Source organism: Mauremys reevesii, linkage group 11, assembly GCF_016161935.1.
Source record: "Mauremys reevesii isolate NIE-2019 linkage group 11, ASM1616193v1, whole genome shotgun sequence".
In the NCBI taxonomy this organism is placed as follows: Eukaryota; Metazoa; Chordata; order Testudines; family Geoemydidae; genus Mauremys; species Mauremys reevesii.
The window spans coordinates 15,696,443-15,707,981 of NC_052633.1; the positions used below are offsets into that span (position 1 = coordinate 15,696,443).

General features: G+C 51.9%; 1 long non-coding RNA gene and 1 other non-coding gene across 2 annotated transcripts; one reads left to right on the forward strand and one right to left on the reverse strand.

Moving 5' to 3' along the window:
• Positions 1 to 498: 498 nt before the first annotated feature.
• On the reverse strand, positions 499 to 580 carry TRNAS-CGA. Its single transcript has one exon. It is a non-coding gene; the product is annotated as a tRNA-Ser (tRNA).
• A 4,581-nt stretch (positions 581 to 5,161) lies between these two features.
• Positions 5,162 to 11,287, forward strand: LOC120375136. The gene is made up of 3 exons (XR_005586453.1): positions 5,162 to 5,288; positions 5,900 to 6,479; positions 10,839 to 11,287. It is a non-coding gene; the product is annotated as an uncharacterized LOC120375136 (long non-coding RNA).
• The last annotated feature ends 252 nt before the right edge of the window (positions 11,288 to 11,539 follow it).

Consider the following 11,539-nt stretch of genomic DNA (forward strand, 5'->3'; position numbering starts at 1 on the left):
CTCTGCCCCCTCCCCCATGACCACCTACATGCCCCTCACTCTTCCCCCAAGACGCCACTCACCTGCTGCTTGCTCCTCCCCTAAGGGGGACTACCAGGGGGCCATGGGGCCAAGCACCCATCACTTCCTATCTTAGGTGAGCGGGGGCTGGGGGGTCCTTGGGGAAGGAGGTGGAGCAGGGGCAGGAAGAGGCAGAGAGAGGGAGGGGGCTCAGGGGAAAAGGCCCAGTGGGGGTGGGGCGCAGGCTTTGGGGGAAGAGGCAGAGGGGGGATGGGAGGAGGCAGAGCAGGCCATCGGGTTAAGAGGCAGAGCAGAAAGGGGTGCAGGTTGCGTCCCCACTTCTCTGGAGCTTTGCTTCCAGCACTCGAAAGATGACAATGGGCCCACGGAGGGGTGACTTGCCCCACGTCCCCAGTGTTCCCCCCTGCATGGGTGGTCATTTGGGGGAGGCTCAGCCACCCCGGCCTCTTAGACGGGCTGTGGCTAAAACACAGGCCTTGCTGTGAGCAGGATTTGAACCTGCGCAGGGAAACCCTGTTGGATTTCGAGTCCAACGCCTTAGCCACTCGGTCATCACAGCTGTGAGCAAAGCAGGCCCCTAAGGCCAGAGAAACGCCCAGGCCTGACGTCATCTGAACTGCAGAATTCAAACAGCAAACCTGGCTCCCAAAGCACCAGGGGGAATTTGGGGCGCTCGTTCCTTCGCCATGTGGTTAAGCACCAAACCAGCACCCCCCTGTGGGGTCTGTCATTGTTCCTCTCCACACTGTAACGAGACAGGGAGAGGTCAGACAGTGAGGTAGAATCCAGCTCTGCCCCCCACCAGCTCCTGGCTCTATCCGCCAATGGACTGACTTTCTCGCTGGATTAAACTATTTGTATTGGACTCTTTTCTCTATGTATAAACAGGACTAAGCCACAATTGGACTGTCCAACAGGAGAATGGGCCATGGCTCCCTTCCCCTGGACCCTGGATTTCTCACCACTTCAGAGAAACTTGTTAGTGGAAAAATGAATCACATTCAAATGACTACAGATTATGAACCATTTGCTGTTGCCTTGGAACATGGCCCCAGCCAGCCTTTTCCCCTGAGTCAGGAATGATAATTTATTGGTTCACTCTGATTTGTTTCAGTTTTATGTTAGCATCTATTGGCACTAATTGGTCGGAGCCCGTCACTTCCGGAAGTCCGAAACGTTTCCCCCCTAGCTCCCTTCTCGGTACCTTTGATTTTCCTCAGTCTCCTTCAGAGCACTGGTTTTCTTGGTACCAATAACCAAGACTGATTTCCAGATCAGGAGACGTGTCCTCCAGCTGCTGGAACTTCCCTGTTTCACACCTAGAAAGAAACAGGTTTTTCCCCATTAATCATTATCATATTTTATTGTCGTATTTTACTCTGAATTTCTTGCCCGTGACAAATGCTGAATTGAGGGACTGGAGAATGAGTCTCTGTGTATCCAGCCACAGAATAGCTGCAGCCCCAGCAATGGCCGTGCAAGCTTCCCTGAGGTGTCCCGTCAATGTGCTTCACACCGATTTACCGAGACCAGCTCTGGGGACAGGATGAGTTCGGTCCCGTGGGCAATTCACTCCTCGGCCTCCATGCTTTGATGGCCAATAGATTCCAGTGTTCCTGCTGGTCATTGTTCTGTGGCCATCTGCCCACCTGCCACTGGACCGAGATCAGCTCCCCTCACACCAGCTCATTCCTCACCGGTCTGTGAACAGTCACCACGTCATACAGACGTTTGTTCACTCCTGCCGGGGGCAGAAGAGAACCCAGTGCCCTGGAGGTGACAGGCCCGTACTGGGTCCCCAGTCAGGGCCATCGTCCCTGCCCTGAGGTAGTGGCCGCTCTGGGGAGCTTACGCTGGCACCGATGCAAAGGCCCCGCCGTTAGCTCTCGAGTGTAGCCGCTGAGACTCCCCACCCCCAGCGAGAGCCGTAGCCATGTTGGCAGGAGAAGCTCTCCCAGCGACATAGCCCTGCCCACACCGGCGCTTGGGTCAGTGTAACTGTGTCACTCGGGGGGTGGCTCATTCACACCCCTGAGCGACATACGTTCTACCAACACAAAGGGGCGTAGACGCAGCCTGAGCAGAGAAGCGATTTAGAAAACAGATTTAGTTTTGTAGGAAATGCAGAAACCCGGGTTTGTAATAAACCAAAGGAGATTCCGACCCACGTGTCACCTTCACCACTTTGCAGTTGTGCCCTGGGACAGTTGTGTTGTCTCAGCCTGTGGCCAGACTAATGGCATGTGCAGGGGGGAGGAGCCACACCCCGTCTATGGGGCTTCTGACATCCTAGAGGGGAGAAAGGAGAAAAGACGCTCAGTCCCCCATGCCACTCACACAGGGGGCGGGAACTTCTGTGGTCATTTAAACAGGCTCAAGGGCCCCGGAAGAGTGAAAGGTGTTAACGTGCCCCTGTCACCGTCCAACACTGAACGGGTGAAACAAGGCTTGCGGTTTGGTAGTGAGAGACTTCAGCCCGCTTAGTCCCATGGCAAACACACCTCTCACATCCCTGCTAGTGTGTTACTGAAACACAGAGAGAAAAAGAGACAGAGTTAAAGCAATGGAAATGTAAAGTAGTCAGTAAGGCTTGTCTTTAACAGCATCCCCTGTGCCCTTTCTCTTTAGCTGGGAGAGTTTTTAGAAGGAAAGTTCCTCATGTGACAGTCTTTTGGATGGTTTTGAAGAAGGTAACAGCTGTCCTGGGGAAATCAGAGAGATCAGCTGAGATGGGCTGGAGCTGTCATTGTTGTGGTGTCTCTTGTTAAAGTCCAATCCCATTTTCTAGGTGGCAAGATAAGGCAAACGCACACAAATGGGGAAAGAAGAGAACAGCAAAGATAGAAGATGTAGCTTCTGGCTCTGGCTCTGCTGTTGACTTTGTCTTGCGGCTTCACTGTCATTAGCAGTAGGCAGAGGAGCAAAAGCCATCTCTCACTGTGCCTTAGTGGGTCACAACTGAGAATACCAAATTCAGGCCAAAGTGCTGAGCAATGGGGCAGACATACCCCCAAAATGGTGATTTTGCTCCCATAAGATAAATCAAACCAGCAACAAAAGTTAACTTCTGTTTCACCACACTGGCTAACGAGAAGTCAGAAAAGCAGCCTCCTTAGTCATTCCAGGCTTTATATCGCCACCAAAACCACTGAAATTCCTGATGAGAGGTTATTGGAACCCAATTTCATCAACCGAAAGGGTTCTTCTGATCTTAAAGGACCAGCCACATACCCAGGTCAATAATATACAACTCAGATCTGAGCCCAGTAATCATGCTGTTGCCAGCCCTTTAGTATCTAAAATATAAAGGTTTATTTCTGGAAAGGAAGGAAGGTGAGAGTTAAAATTGGTTGAAGGAATCAAATACATACAAGAATTGCAAAGTTCTTGAATCACGCTTGTAGCAGTGATGGAATAAACTGTTGGCTTTTTAAGTCTCTGGTTGCTTCTGAATCATTGGAAGGTCCTCAGTCCTTTGGTTAGAACGCTCCCATTAGTATAAGGTCATCATCAAGAGGTCTGAGCAGGAAAGAGGCCAAATGGAGATGTGTCCTGGGCCTTTTATAGCTTGTGGATGGAAACCCCCATTGTTTCAAACAAAGCCCTCAGCAGAGAGAGTGGAAAATGACAGGTAACGAGATGGTGTTTGGAGTCACATGGGCAAGTCCCACGTCCATGCCTGATTTCGCTTAGTCACAGCAGAAGCCACGACCTAGACTCCAGATGGAACGTTCCCAGGCAAGTCCATTGAGAGCAGATAGGGGTGTGACCTTATCTAATTGAACTATGACCATATAGACCATTATTGCAACCACTGTCATATACTTGCAACAAATCTTGTACAAAGATGGTGAAGTGAGGTGTCTATGAACAGGTTGTCATTTGCTGGTTATGCTTATGCTGTGTGTATCATTCTTGTATTTGAAGTTATGAATATTGGCTCTGTACTTGTATTTCACTGTTTGCTTCTGAGTTGTATCAGTGAAGCATTTGGCCAGTTTATTGCGAAAGGATTAAGCTTTTCACTTCAGAGAAAAAAAATGCATGAAGACAGTTTTATAAACGAGTAGGTAAAGGCACAAAGCAAACCAACACCAACTGTGACACCCCCCACCCGCCCAAGAAATAGAAACACAAACACTAAATGCTGAGAACCTGCACTGATGGGCTCAGTGTGCAGCTCCCCCCTGGGTTTATATCTGGTGCCTCCCTCCTCTCACTCCCCTCTAACCCTCCGAGGAGCAGCCCCAGCAGGGAGATGCAGCAGGGGAGGGGAGAGAGAGGCAGTTTCTGCAGCCCTCACAGCAGGTCCCGGCAGGGGGAGAGGAGTTGCCAGGGCATCTCTGCTGGGTCCCAGGCACTCAGGGCAGAGGAGCAGCTCCCCAGGCTGGCGTTGTAAATCAGAGACCAGATGCTCTCATCTCTGTGACCCTTTTCCTCTCTAAACCGTAGGCGCCAACTTCCCCCAGTGTCAGTGGGTGCTCGCGCCCCCCGGCCCCACCCCGACTTCACCCTTTCCCCACCCCCACCCCACCCCCATTCCAACCACTTCCCCAAAGTCTCAGCCCCCTCCCTGCCCCTATTGAACCCCCTCTCCAAATCCCCACCCCGGCCCCACCTCTTCCCCAAGCATGCTGCATTCCCCCTCCTGCCCCCTCCCTCCTAGCCGAGCGAAACAGGTGCAAGTGCTGGGAGGGGAAGCGGGCACGCAGTGCGCTCAGGGGAGGAGGCGGAGCGGAGGTGGAGGTGAGCTGGACGGGGGGCCGGGGAGCTGCCCAATTTTTCGGAGCACCCACGGAGTCGGCACCTATGCTCCAGACTCTGCCATCTGAGCTACAGCCAGCTGGGGAACAGGGGGCTGCAGCCTCTGTAACCAAATGCCAATGTACAAAAGTGGGTCCCATTGCCCAGGCTGAGAACTGCAGTGACGTCTCTGCTCAGTGTCAGGCGCCCAGGACAGAGGCAGCTCCCTGGGATCCAGGCCTGTCCCAGCCAGACCAGGGCTGCTGGGGAGTGTGAGAAATGATCCCAGCCTCCCCCAGGGCTGAGCTCTGCCCCTAACGCTCCGATTCTCTCTGTCCCCAGTGACTGTGACTCTGGATCCAGACACGGCTCATCCCCAGCTCGCCCTGTCTGAGGATCGGAAACATGTGAGATGGGGACACACCCAGCAGGATCTGCCCGACAATCCTGAGCGATTTGACACTGAGATCTGTGTGCTGGGCTGTGAGGGATTCACCCTGGGGAGACATTCCTGGGAGATGGAGGTGGGGGATGGGGCACGCTGGGCTGTGGGGGTGGCCAGAGAGTCTGTGAGGGGGAAAGGCTGGATCAGTCATAACCCTGAGAGGGGGGAGGGGGAGCAGGTTTGTAGAAATTTTGGTGGTGCCCAGAACCCGCACCCCAACTCCACCCCCCCAAACTCTGCCCCCACCTGCCTAAGGCTCTGGGAGGGGGTTTAGGGGGGGGAGGTCAGGTGCAGATCCTGGGCTGGGGATTAGGGTGCAGGAGGGGGTGAAGGGTGCAGGCGTTGGGTTGGAGTTTGGGGGCTGGGGGCAGGCTCTGGGCTGGGGCAGGGGGTGGGTGTGCAGGAGGGGGTGAAGGGTGCAGGCTTTGGGATGGAGTTTGGGGTTGGGAAGGGGTGTGTGGGAAGGGGGAGGGGGTGCACCTTCTGGGGAGAGAGTTTGAGGATAGGCGGGAGTACAGGGGTGAGGGCTGTGGGGCTGAGGATGAGGGATTCATGATGCAGGAGGGGGCTCAGGGCTGGGGCAGAGGATTAGGGTGCAGGGGGGATGAGGGCTCTGGCTGGGGCAGAGGATCTTTATGTAAATAAAGCATATCAAAGTGTTTCCTTGTTTATTTCCCTTTCATTTTCCAGATGTGATTTTTGAAGATAGTCATGGAAATTTTTTTCTCCTGAACTGGTTGTGTCACTGAACTCTAATGAGGATATGCATGTATGTCACTCTGGGTTTGTCTACACTGCAATGTAAGCCCAAGGATTTTGGGTCTGGAGTCAGCTGGCCCATGTTGGAGAACCCTGGGCTTGAGCATCTATACTGGTTCTTAACCCTACACTAAGACATTTCTAACCTAGGCTCAAATCTGGGGCTCTGGTGTCCACACTGCAGCATGTAGACCTGAGTCCAACCAACCCTAGCCCAGATTCCCCAACACCAGCCTGAAATGTGGCCGCTGTGGCCCTTTGAGCATGTTACAGTGTAGCAAAACTTTTCTGCCCACCCTTCTTGTTACAGGAAGTTTGAACAGCCCGCCAACACAGAGTGCCGAGGAGTGATTTTGGTCTGTGTGTGCCAAGCTACCAGAGCCAGCAACATGGAGAAGGCACCTTTTGAAGAAATCCTCTCGCTTGCACTTTCACTCCTGCATCAGAAAAAGGACAGAGCTTCCTTGAAGTGCTGGTGAACATGTGAGAGGACTTTTCTGCCCCACCAAAGGTACCTGATGGACTGTATGATGGAGCAGGAGGAGAAGGAGGACCCTGGCATGGCAGACTCACACTGGCATATGCTGCTCAGTATAACTGGCAGAGCTGCTGGTATTCCCTAGGTAGACTGGCACAGGGCCACAAGCACAGACTGGTGAGATCACATCATCCTGCAGACCTGGGATGCCCAGCACACAGTCCAGAGCTTATGCAGGAAAAAAAGGTACTGCTCCTTTAAAAAACAAACCATTTGAAAGAAAGAAAGAGAAAAGAAAATACCAAGCAGAAAGAACAGCCTTTCAAATACATGCTATATTTACAGTCAGGAAATGTGAGAATTCCAAACAATTCAAGGATAGTGTAATAATCAGAACACAGAGTAGAGAGTGTCCAAAATCTGCAAGAATAATTTAAGGCCTCAAACTAGGTTTTTTTTCATGAACAAAGCGACTGAGTTAAGAAAACACAATCACTTTCCATAATATTGAACAGTTTTATTCCCTCTGTCTCTACTTTCCTTACCCCCTTTCCCTTTCTTTCACCCTCCATTTCCTTCCAGCATCTCCCTCCCCAGTAAAGCCTCACGTTCCCTTTCCAGCCTTCAACTTCTCCTCTCCCTACCATAGGCACCACCTTCTACTGGCGCCAGTGGGTGCTCAACCCCCCTCGGCCCCGGCCCCACCCCAACTCCACTCCTGCCCCTCGTCCAACTCCTTCCCCAAATCTCCGTCCCCGCCCCGCTCCTGCCTCCTCCCCCCTCCCTCCCGGAGCTTGCTACAGCTGTGTGGCGGCGGGAAGCACTGGGAGGTAGGCGGAGGAGTGGGGACGCGGCGTGCTCAGGGCAGGAGGAGGAGGTGAGTTGGGTGGGGAGTGAAGGGAGCTTGGCTTCCGGTGGGTGCAGAGCACCCACTAATTTTTCCTTGTGGGTGCTCAAGCCCTGTGGCACCCACAGAGTCGGGGCCTATGCTAACTACAACCCCCCCATCTTCTCTGTCTCCCCAATCCCCCTCTCTAGAACCACAGCAGTGTGTTTTAAACCATCTGAGCTGTCCCCAGGACAACAACTAGTTCAGTCCATTTCTGGTCCATAACCAGAGTGAACCCCAGTGGGATATTGCTACCTCTCCATCTCCAGGCCTCAGGGGCAGACTCTGAGCAGGACTCCAATCCCCACCCAGAAGAAGGGAAGGATTGTCTCCCCAGTTAAAGATGCTGACATGAAAGTAAAGATCAGGGTCTCATTACCAGTATCATAAAATGCCACCCACTCCGCTTCATAGTCCAGATAAACCCCAATCTTCTTAGGTCTCTCACTCAGGGGCATGGGAGTTTCCGGGGAGGTGAGAGCCCGGTACTGATCCCCACACCGCTCTACAGCCCAGATCCCCCGCTCAGGGTTAAATCTGATCCCTCCCTTCCTCCTCATAGACTCTCTGGCAAGACCCACAGCCCCAAATCCTCCATCTCCCACCTCCACCTCCCAGTAATGTCTCCCTGAGCTGAACCTCTCACAGCCCAGCAAACAGAAAGAATGGAATCGCTCTGGATTGTCCAGCACCTCCTGCCGTGCAATTCCACGCCTCACGCTTTTCCAATCCTCAGACACGATGAGCTGGGCATTTGCTGTGTTTGGATCCAGGGTCACATTCGCTGCAGTGGAAAGAGAGAATCATAATGCTAAAGGCAGAGCCAGAGGTGCAGGAATGAGGGACTGGCCCTCCCACTCCCCACGGGCCTTGCCCCCTGCCCCTTCTGCTCCCCCAAAGGCCCACCTCCTGGCCAGGCCAGAAGCTGGAGCCTGACTGGGGAACCTGTGCAGCTGTGGGGAGCCGTGGGGGGAGGTGGGGGGCGAGAGCAGCCCCCCAGATGACCCCCCAGATGACCCTCCATCCAGGGCTGATGGAGGGTCTGTGGCTCTCCACAGCAGCTGCCCGGGTGTCTCTTACCATGGCCTGGTTGCAGCTCTTTGGCCCCTGAGGCCCTGTCCCCAGGCCAGGCTGGAAGCTGGATCTGGGTCAAGGTAAGAGCCATGTGGGCAGCCGTGGGGAGCTGCAGACCCTCCATCTGCCTTGGTGGGGACCCAGGAGATGAGGACATGGGCCAGGGGTAGGGTGACCAGATGTCCTGATTTTATAGCGACAGTCTCGATTTTTGGGTCTTTTTCTTATACAGGCTCCTATTACCCCTCACCCCCATCCCGATTTTTCACATTTGCTGTCTGGTCACCCTAGCCAGGGGCTGCGTTCAACCCTCCCCCATCCCAGGCAGAATGGGTTCCAGCTTCTGGCTAGGCCAAGGGGGCGGGACCTCCGGAGGAAGAGAAGTGGCAGGGGCAGGGCCATGGAGCGGGGTGGGGCCTCATACCCACCTCCCCCAACCCCCAGTTTTAGGAAGAGGAATCCATCACCCCTGGGCAGAGCTCATCTCTCGGGGAAGGTTTGATCTGCCCCGGGTCCTTCCTTCAGGATTTACCCAGCTCTGAATGGGGAGGAGCTCCAAGATTCATAGATTTAAGGTCAGAAGGGACCATTATGATCATCTAGTCTGACCTCCTGCCCAACGCAGGCCACAGAACCTCACCCACCCACTCCTGTAACAAACCCCTAACCTATGTCTGAGTTACTGAAGTCCTCAAATCGTGATTTAAAGACCTCAAGCTGCAGAGAATCCTCCAGCAAGTGACCCATGCCCCATGCTGCAGAGGAAGGCGAAAAACCTCCAGGGCCTCTGCTAATCTGCCCTGGAGGAAAATTCCTTCCCAACCCCAAATATGGCGATCAGTTAAACCCTGAGCATGTGGGCAAGACTCACCAGCCAGCACCCAGGAAAGAATTCTCTGTCGTAACTCAGATCCCACCCCATCTAACATCCCATCACAGATCACTGGGCATACTTACTTGCTAATAATCCCAAAGATCAATTAATTGCCAAAATTAGGCTATCCCATCATACCATCCCCTCCATAAACTTATCAAGCTTAGTCTTGAAGCCAGATATGTCTTTTGCCCCCACTACTCCCCTTGGAAGGCTGTTCCAGAACTTCACTCCTCTGATGGTTAGAAACCTTCGTCTAATTTCAAGTCTAAACTTCCTAGTGTCCAGTTTATATCCATTTGTTCTTGTATCCACATTGGTACTAAGCTTAAATAATTCCTCTCCCTCCCTGATATTTATCCCTCTGATATATTTATAAAGAGCAATCATATCTCCCCTCAGCAGAGTGCAGGACAGAGTCACAAACCCGAGCAGGAACAGGTCAGTAACACAAGTGAAAGGCCATCTGAGCCAGGTCTGAGATGCAGAAACTTTCCTCTCCTGCAGACAGGGCCGCCCAGAGGCGGGGTCAAGTGGGGCAATTTGCCCCAGGCCCCGGGCCCAGCAGGGGCCCCCACGAGAGTTTTTTGGGGCCCCTGGAGCGGGGTCCTTCACTCGCTCCGGAGGCCCCGGAAAACTCTCGCGGGGCCCGGGCCCCCAGAACTTCTTCGCTCCCGGTCTTCGCTGGCCGGGGGTCCTTCGGGGCACTTTGGCGGCAGGTCCCGGAACGGAAGGACCCCCCGCCGACGACTTACCGCCGAAGCAGGGGCCCCCCGCCACCGAAGACCCCGGGCCCCCGGAATCCTCTGGGCGGCCCTGCCTGCAGATGCCTCTCCCCAGAGAGGGGATCAGAGACCCAGGAATGCTGGGGAGCCCCAGCAGATTTTATTCCCATTTCTTTTTCATGAACAGAACCCCTGCTGTGCTCCTCCTTCCTAATATTTAAAGTCAGGTCACACCATAGCATGATTTGATATACCCCTAATTTCAGTTCCTTGGGGAATAATGAAGGCCAGGTAGAAAGGGCTACCAGCCAAGAGGCCATCTCTCTAGAGTGAGGCGAGCCACCAGAAAAGGGTGTTAGGACAGTCTGAAGAAGCAGAAAGAGATTTTAGCACAAACAGTGGTTAAAGTGGAATAAAACACAATGGGTTGCTCTCACAACTAGAGTTGGTGACATTGTTAGGTCAAAACTTTTGTTGGTGAAAAATGCAGATTCAACAACACAAACATTTTCCACATCCATGTCAATTTTGCCAAATTATTTGTTTAAGACAAATAAAAATATTCAAAAAAATCAGAATCTTTTGTTTTGACATATTAAAAATGAAATATTTTGATTTTTTTGGTTGGGAACAATTTTTCATTTCAAAATTTCCCTTAATTTTATTTTTAAAAAAGCAAAAAAAAAAGTTTATAATGCTCAAAATAAAACATTTTCTTTAAATCATTTTTTTAACTTTCTAAAAATTTTCATTTCTGGTCTGACCCAAAACAAATTTGTCTTCATTTTTTTGAAATTGCCAATGAACTGAAATATCCATTTTTCACCCAGGTCTCCTCACGACATTATCTAAGGAGGAAGGAGAAGATCATCTTCTGTTTTCAGCAGAGGAGAGAAAACTGCTATAGAATCAAACTTTAACAAAAACTGACAAAGTCGTCTTTCCCCCTGAAGACAAAGCTCCCAGGACAGCCTGATCACTAGGATAGCTGACAATAAAAATTCCTATCAAATCGTACATCAGGAATAAGGAGGTCTGTGTGGGGAAGAGGCTGTGTTCAGTGCTTAAATTTGTGCCAGCATTGAGCCCCGGCATCTCTAGGCTTGGCAGTTTGTAGATCTGGTACCTCTGGGCTTGCTTCATCAATTATGAATGTAGAAAATACTGCTTGAGCCCCGGAACCTCTTTCATTACACATTAAGCACTGGATGTATATAAGAGCAGACCCATAGAGCAGCAGGTGAAACCGGTGTGGGAAGTTTTGTGCATCTTTGTCGTCTTCTCCCAGAACTGTGCAAATAACTGATTTTTAGGTTTACACCAAAAATAAATAAAAAAATAATAATTTGGGGTCAACCAAAAATCTTAAAAGGTGTTTGTTTTGGGTTGAATGGCATATATTGTTTGACCCAGTATCCTGTTTTCTGACAACGCCAGGTGCCCCAGAGGGAATGAACAAAACGGGCAATCATCAAGTGACCCATCCTCTGTCACCCATTCCCAGCTTCTGGCAAAAAAGAAACTAAGTGAT